The sequence below is a fragment of the Colobus angolensis genome, unplaced genomic scaffold (assembly GCF_000951035.1).
Source record: "Colobus angolensis palliatus isolate OR3802 unplaced genomic scaffold, Cang.pa_1.0 Scaffold1, whole genome shotgun sequence".
Lineage (NCBI taxonomy): Eukaryota > Metazoa > Chordata > Mammalia > Primates > Cercopithecidae > Colobus > Colobus angolensis.
This window is the reverse complement of record NW_012110918.1, coordinates 10,365,412-10,373,896: the sequence shown is the minus strand read 5'-3', so window position 1 is coordinate 10,373,896 and position 8,485 is coordinate 10,365,412. Positions and strand designations below refer to the sequence as shown.

Below are 8,485 nucleotides of genomic sequence, written 5' to 3'. Positions count from 1 at the left end.
TGGCTGAAACTACAGGCACCTGCCATTATGCCTGGCTAATTTTCGTGTTTTTAGTAGAGATGAGGTTTCACCATGTTGGCCAGGCTGGTCTCGAACTCCGGGCCTCAAGTGATCTGCCTATCTCGACCTCCCAAAGTGCTGGGATTACAGGTGTGAGCCACCACACCCGGCCGGACTTACTATCTTTATTCTAGCAACCTGACAGCCTTCCTTCCAGAAAGTACCCTGAACCCCACTATGTCTCATCATTTCTGCGGTTACCAGCCTAGCCCAAGCAACCATTCCCTGCCTGGTCTTCCTCTTTCACTCTCTGCAGTGGAGTCCATTCTCCTCCCAGCAACCAGAGTGATCTTTTCCAAACACAGATGTGATTACTCCCTGCTTATAGCCTTCTGGTGGTTTCTCTCCCAGCCTGCAAGTTCTCAGGGGATCCATGGGCTGCTGGCTGCCCCTTCACCCCCATCTCCATCCACCCTGCCTCTCACAGGCTCTGCTGCATGCACACCGGCTTTTATTCTGTCCTTCTAACAAGATAAGGCTTGCTCCCTTCTTAGGGCCTTGGCACTTGCTATTCCTCCTTTCCAGAATGCTCTTCCTGCAGATTGGCGAATAGTTAGCTCCTTTTTATCATCACATCTCAGCTTAAATGTTACCTCTTAGAAGAGTCCTTCCTTGGCCACTTAAGGGGCAGTGGTCCCTGCAGCCCACCTCCAATTTCTCTCTGTCTTGTTGCTCCGCTTCATTTCCTTTGGTGAAGTGACTTGCTTAGTGGGGTCTATGTTTATCATTTTCCCCGTCTCCTCTAGGCAGCGGGCTGCCTTAAGTGGGGACTTTGTCTCATTCACTCCCGTATCCCCGGTGCCTAGTTACTGTCTGGCACATGGTGGGTTCTCAAATGTTTATTGGTTGACTTAATGAATAAGCAGTGCATTTGGAGCAGAAGGCAAGCTCTCAGAGCAAAGGCAGCGGTGTTCACCATTCTGGGAGGGAAGTCCCGGGCCAAACAGCCTAAGGAATTTCAGGATTGACTGCCCAGAAGCGTGAAGTGGAAAGACTCCTTTTTCCCCTCCTGAGAACTGGGGAGACGTAAGGGACTACGATGTTCCCTGGCTGGAGGACAAAGGTCTATCACTTCACCTAGGTTGATTTTGTTGGACCGGTGGATTGTAGGGAGGGGTTGGGGATAAAGTGTCAGGGAAAGGCATCATGGCTTGGGAAGAGATGATGAGCTGTGCCTGAGCACCACAGGCTGGTGACCCAGTGGGTAGGAGGCTGTGGGCATGTTTAGCAGTCCATATCAATGTGTCCTGGGGTTTGCCTGACTCCTCATAGCTATGGACACCTCATAGCTATGGACACATCTGACATTGGTGACCTTGACGGAGAGATCCTGCTCCCATGACCTCAAAAATGATTCCCTGGAATCTCCAGGGCTTTTCTGTCCTGGGGGACTTCACAGAGCCCAAGCAAGCTTGACTATTCTTGAGCTAGTCGTCTAAGCTGGTCAGGTCAGAGTGAGACTGTTTTTGACATAGACTGTTTTAAATTTACAGAGCAAGAAGCACCCACAGAGAGATCTTAAAATGGAAAAGTTCAAAGCAGAGCCAAATTAGAGTAAGTCAAGGTATAAGAATAAAAGTAATAATATAAGACCTTGGGCCAGAGCATCACTGTGCCATTTCAACGATCGTGCATAAAGTGGATTTAGTTCAGAGTTTATTTCAAGTAGCCAGCACTACCCAGAATGTATAAGTACATGCTTATGTTGGATAGAAAGGGATTCATCTTTTCTGGTAATATATAATCATAGATCCCAGCAAAGATTATTGCCATGAAACTTCTGACATTAAGCTGGACACACAGGGAAGACTAGAATTTAGCTCAATTTGGCTTGGTTGGAGGAATGGGGCTGCTTCTACCTTCATCTGGATGGTGGACATGGGCTGGGAGGAAGGTTGTGACCTGGCTGAGCTGAAGAGTTGTGAAACAGCATGGGAAGACCGATCCATTCTGATCCATTTTAGTTGCCTTAGTCAAACTTTGGAAAAAGGTGTCTACAGGCTGGGCATGGTGGCTCACATCTATAATCCCAGTGCTTTGGGAGGCCAAGGCAGGTGATTGATTGGGCCCAGGAGTTCAAGAGCAGCCTGGGCACCATAGGGAGACATACAATAATTAATTAATTAGCTGGATGTGGTGGCGCATGCCTGTAGTCCCAGCTACTTGAGAGGCTGAGGTGGGAGGATTGCTTGAGGATTTCTATCTCTACAAAAAAGCAAAACAAAACAAAAATTAGCCAGGCACCTGTGGTCCCAGCTACTTGGGAGGCTGAGGCAGGTGGATTAGTTGAGCCCAGGATTTCCAGGTGGCAGTGAGCTGTGATCATGCCACTGTACTTCAGCTTGGGTGACAGAACAAGACCCTGTCTCAAAAAAACAAGGAAATGTCTACGAGGGAGAATAGATTACTGGATATACTATTTTTCTCTAAAGTTTTAGCCCTCTGAATTGGTGGCAGTCTGAAAGGGACCTTTTCATATTCTCAGAAATGGGTTGACAGTCATGAGCCAGTCTAGTCAATTCCAGAGCTGGACAGAGCAGATCTCTGCCTTGTGGTCCTGATAGGAAGTGTCTGGGTTCTCTCTGTGCAGTGCTATGACTGTAGGAGTCAGCTGCTAATCCAGCCAGGTTTGTTCAAGCCTGAGCTAGAGTTTAGCGCGCTAGAGAAGTAGCTGGGGTGAGAGGAGGGAGGCAGATATACACAAGAGGCAGGAAAGGAAATTGTTCCATAATGTCTACAGATTTGTATCTGGGTGTAGTCTCAGTCGTATTCCTGCGCCCCGTCTTTGACTTTGTTAAGGCAGAGTTTGGGTGGCTGGCCAGCACGTTTATTGCAAGAGAGAGAACTTATATATGGTTCCTCAGGTCTGAGTGAGGGTAGCATTTACTATCTTGCTGTGTGATTTCCAGGAAAGCACATTCTGTTAAAACAAACTACAGGATTTCTAAGCACTCAATCCTGATTGAGTGCCTAATTATTTATAGCCATCTAAAGTTGCTGGGGCTTCCCTTCCTGGTTTTTGAATTATTAATATTTAAAGATTCCAGGCCAGGCATTGTGGCTCACGCCTCTAATCTCAGCACTTTGGGAGGCCAAGGTGGGTGATAGATTGAGCCCAGGAGTTTGAGACCAGCCTGAGCAACATAGGGAGGCCTGCAAAAAGGATATCTCCACCAAAAATAAAAAAATCAGCTGGGCGTGGTTGTGCACAATTGTGGTCCCAGCTACTCCAGAGGCTGAGGGGTAGGATTGCTTGAACATAGGAAGTTGAGGCTGCAAGTGAGCCGAGATCATATGACTGCATGCCAGCCTCGGGGACAGAGTGAGGCCTTGTCTCAAAAAAGATTCCTCTTGATAAGCCTGTAAGGTTTGGACAGCCTCCTTTTGAGAACTATGCGCATATCATTGGCTTTCAGAAGACAGCACTGCTTGAGCGTCAGTTGAGGGAGTAAAAAAAACACTGAGTTGGCAACCTCCAAAATCCATGAGTAAGATAAATTTGCACAGAAGTGAAGTGAAAGGCTACCTTTGCTTGACATCTTAAAAAATAGAGCTCACAGCTGCTTAGCCTGGAAAGGGCAGACTGCTGGAATTGGTTGATTTCATGTACCAATAAATTTTTAGATTGGCAAGGACAGATACAGTGATCAGCCTTTTATTCTACCAAGTAGGCACTTTTTTTTTAAAATTTTTTTTTAGCTTTTTAGTTTTCTTTGCCAGTCAAATATGTCTGAACCAAGTAGGTAAATTCTTATTCAATTTCACTTCACTGGAATTGGTAATTGACCAGTTCATTGAAAAAGTTTGTTAAACCAGGAACTCATAAAAGAGATATACTGTATTTTTTCTTTTCTTTTCTTTTCTTTTTTTTTTCAGACAGAGTCTTGCTCTGTCACCCCGGCTAGAGTGCAGTGGCACAATCTTGGCTCACCACAACCTCTGCCTCCCGGCTTCAAGCGTTTCTCTTGCCTCAGCCTCCTGAGTAGCTGGAATTACAGGCATGTGCTACCATGCCTGGCTAATTTTTGTATTTTTAGTAGAGATGGGGTTTCACTATGTTGGTCAGGCTGGTCTTGGACTTCTGACCTCAGGTGATCTGCCCGCCTCCGCCTCCCAAAGTGCTAGGATTACAGGTGTGAGTCAGCCACCATGTTCGGCCCACACCTGGCTAATTTTGTATTTTTAGTAGAGACAGGATTTCACCATGTTGACCAGGCTGGTCTTGAACTGACCTCAAGTGATCCACCTGCCCCAGCCTCCTAAAGTGCCGGGATTACAGGTGTGAGCCACTGCGCCCAGCCTATTTTTCCTCTACATGTTTTATTTTGACTTAAAATATCTAAATGTGTAGTTATTAGCAAGTATTTTGATGTAGACCTAAAGCCTTTGCTTTGCTTACAAGTCTGCTGAAAAGTGGGGCCCATTGCCTTTCCTGCACAAACCACACACTCATGGTCCTGGGGTTTCAGTTCCAGTTTCTTTAAAATGAAGCAATAAATTCTAGAAACCTAGGAAGCCACCTGATTGCAAAATATTTCTTCATTTTTATGCATTTCTTTCCAATATTTTATAGTTCTCTCATTCATTTCTAATTTGATAGCATTTTAAAAAGTGACAGGCTTTTACAGTCTTTCCAAAGCACTCAGTTTAGTTTTTGTAGAGATAACAGTTCTCTTTTTTTTTACTCTTATTTTATTGGTCAATAGTCTTTCTGTTTAAATTCCTTTGTTTTTTCTTTTTCTTTTTGAGACACAGTCTGACTCTGTTGCCAGACTTGGCTCACTGCAACCTCAGCCTCCCAGGTTCAAGCAATTCTCCTGCCTTCACCTCCCAAGTAACTGGAATTACAGGCACCTGCCACCATGCTCGGCTAATTTTTTTGTATTTTTAGTAGAGATGGGATTTCACCATGTTGGCCAGGCTAGTCTGGAACTCCTGACCTCAGGTAATCCCCCTGCTTTGGCCTCCCAAAGTGCTGGGATTACAGGCGTGAGCCACCATGCCCGGCCAATTTCTTTGTTTATGGGTGAATTGATTCAAGTACATCATTCTAATTAACACGTACGACCAGCATAAGCAAGTATGGGCCCAAATGCATTCTTGTTAACCAGGTACCACAACCATGAGAGCAGAGAAGAGCCCGCTAGCTGTGAGCACTCGGTCTCAGGCTTAATCAGTGTGCTCCAGTAAGAGATTGAAGGTATTGGTTGACCTAATAAGTTGGTTAAGTGAGGGGTTGCTTAAAGTTTCTACTCAACAATCCATTGTCACCATAACTTCATAAAAGAAAGGACCTTTGAGCACCCCAAGTCTCGGGATGATTGTATGTCCTAAGAAAGGACAGTTGGTAACATCTACTGATGTGTGTGTATCATTTCCTACACATCAATTGGTACTTGGTCAGGGGCTGGTACTTAGGTATGGACTGAGAATTGGCAGCCATGGATCTGGTTCACACTGTTCTCCAGGCATGGATCCTCTCTACCATGTCTCTGTCCGCTGGTGTAGTGAGTCTTCCCCTGAGGGCCTCTAGTGACCCTCTTTGTTTGGAGGCTGATGAAGGTTGTCACTCATGAGGGCTGTGGAGCTCTTCATTAGTTGTGAAAGGGCCCCTTGAAGCAATCAGATTCCTCCTGCCCCAGCACAAGCCCCTTCCCCAAGTAGTCCACTGTGACCACATCTTCACATGGTCCTGTCCTGAGGGTCTGCAACTCTTGCATCAAGAAAGGGTGTGTTGGCTGGGTGTGGTGGCTCACGCCTGTAATTCCAGCACTTTGGGAGGCCGAGGCAGGTGGATCGCCTGAGGTCAGGAGTTCGAGACCAGCCTGGCCAACATGGTGAAACCCCATGTCTACTAAAAATACAAAAATTAGCCAGGTGTGGTGGCAGGCCCCTGTAATCCCAACTACTTGGGAGGCTGAAGCAGGAGAATCACTTGAACCTGGGAGATGGAGGTTGCAGTGAGCCAAGATTGCACTACTGCACTCCAACGTGGGAGACAGAGCAAGAGTCCAGCTCAAAATAAATAAATAAATAAATAAATATAAAAAATAAACAAATACAATAGACTCATTTGTTTTCCTGGAGATACCTCTGAGGAGGGGCTCAGAAGTCAGGGAGGGGAAAGACTGTCCCCGAAGGTCAGAAGTACAGAAGCGACATTCTGCACCCTTGCGTAGCAGAAATCTGCTATGAGCAGAGCAGAGCACTGGCACTTGTTGGCGTTTACACGCAGAATGCTGCCCTCTATCAATGACATGGAGGGTTTCCACAACAGAGAAGCAACAGGTCACAGACCCTGATCTCAGTTATACTTCCCAGTGCCTGCCCTCAGTTCAGTGGAAAGAGTTGCAAAATTCAGACAGTGCACTCATTTCAAAACCTCACACAGCCTGTGCAAAATTAATAATAAGCAAAGAAGGACTGCTCCCCAGAGATCTTGCATCCTTGCACTGTTACATCCAGCTGTCTGGCAGGTGGCAAGGGAAAGAACCAGTGGAGATGTAGGTACAGTATGTCAGTTTAAAATACAATAAGAGGCTGGTTGTGTGGCTCACGCCTGTAATCCCAGCACTTTGGGAGGCCTAGGCGGGTGGGTCATTCGAGGTCAGGAGTTAGAGACCAGCCTGGCTAACATGGCAAAACCTCATCTCTACTAAAAAAAAAAAAAAAAAAAAGGTGTAGTGGTGCGTGCCTGTAGTTCCAGCTACTCAGGAGGCTGAGGCAGGAGAATCACTTGAATCCGGGAGGTGGAGGTTGCAGTGAGCTGAGATGGTGCCACTGTACTCCAGCCTGGGCAACAGAGTGAGACTGTCTCAAAAATAATAATAATAGGCTGGACGTGGTGTCCCACATCTGTAATCCCAGCACTTTAGGAGGCTGAGGTGTGTGGGTTGCCTGAGCTCAGGAGTTCAAGACCAGCCTGGCCAACATGGTGAAACCCCATCTCTACTAAAAATACAAAAAATTAGCCAGGCGTGGTGGCATGTGCCTGTAATCCCAGCTACCTGAAATGCTGAGGTAGGAGAATTGCTTGAACCTGGAAGCAGAGGTTGCGGTGAGCCGAAATGGTGCTACTGCACTCCAGCCTGGGTGACAGAGTGAGACTTTGTCTCAAGAAAAAAAAAAATAATAATAAGATATGAGGGTAGATGGGAGAGTACGTGGAGGATGTGGAGGTAGAGTGAAGGAGAGTCCATCCAGGAGCAGTGCTGGTGCTTGCAAGACTCGGCTCGCCTTCCTGGGCTTCTTACCCTGCAGTTGGGTTGATGGAGGCAAATCCCCAGGGGATGCTGTTGTTTGGCTCTTCCGCACCTAAGACCCAATTAACAGCATTTGGGCCTGCTTCACCTGAGCAGCTCTGCATGCAGGGTCTTGAAGCCACTTTGTGAATGAATGTCTGCCATTGGCATTGATTTTGCTTTGGTGTTTATCCTGGGCCAGGCTGAGATTGTCACCTGGGCTTCACTAGCATTTCTGGAAGTCAGTGATAAAGGGGTTTGGGGGAGCTCCCAGTCCAAGCCTTCCCTTTCCTAAGGACCCTGGGAATCTAGGAAGGGATAAGCAGAAGTTGAAGCTTGGGTTGGGGTTTCTCTTTTATTCCCTGCCGAGTGCCCTTGAACAACCACTGAATATCCCTCAGATCTCTTTTCTCTTCTACAAAATGAAGTATAACTAAAAAAGTGCCACAGACCCACCAGGCTGTGATTTCAAAGTAGCCAAACTAGGGCAGGGCGCAGTGGCTCAAGCCTGTAATCTCAAAACTGTGGGAGGCCGAGGCAGGCTGATCACTTGAGGTCAGGAGATCGAGACCAGCCTGGTCAACATGGTGAAACCCAGTCTCTACTAGAAACACAAAAAAAATTAGCTGGTTGTGGTGGTGCACACTTGTAATCCCAGCTACTTAGGATGCTGAGGTGGGAGAATTGCTTGAACCCGGGAGGCGGAGGTTGCAGTGAGTTAAGATTGTGCCACTTGCTCTAGCCTGGGCGACAGAGCAAGACTCCACATCAAAACAAAACCAAAGTAACCAAATTAACCTTCTGTCCCATGGCAATCTCGCAAAGTGGATCCCAGCTACCTGTGGGAGGTTCCTTTGTTTTTTATTGTTTTTGAGGCAAAATGTTAGCATTTAGTAAATGTAGATGGTAGGTACATGTGTCATTTTCTTTTTGTTCTTCTAGTCTTTGTACCTTTCTATGAAGTTTCAAAATCTCACAATAAACCATGAATTTTCATTTATCTATACAATGGAATGCTATGTAGTGATTAAAAAGAATGAAGGTAAGAATGTGTGTAACAAAATTCCTATGGTGGATCTATCTGTCTATCTATCTATATCTATCTATCTATCTATCTATCTATCTATCTATCTATCTATCTATCTATCTATCTCACACATATGTATAAATAAACACATATATAT

The 8,485-nt window shown here is 46.1% G+C and overlaps 1 protein-coding gene across 1 annotated transcript in view; it reads right to left on the bottom strand.

Annotated features, from left to right (window-relative positions):
- RAB37 (RAB37, member RAS oncogene family) overlaps positions 1 to 8,485 on the bottom strand; it is a 107,323-nt gene that overhangs the window by 84,893 nt on the left and 13,945 nt on the right. The gene's annotated exons all lie outside the window — the stretch shown is intronic.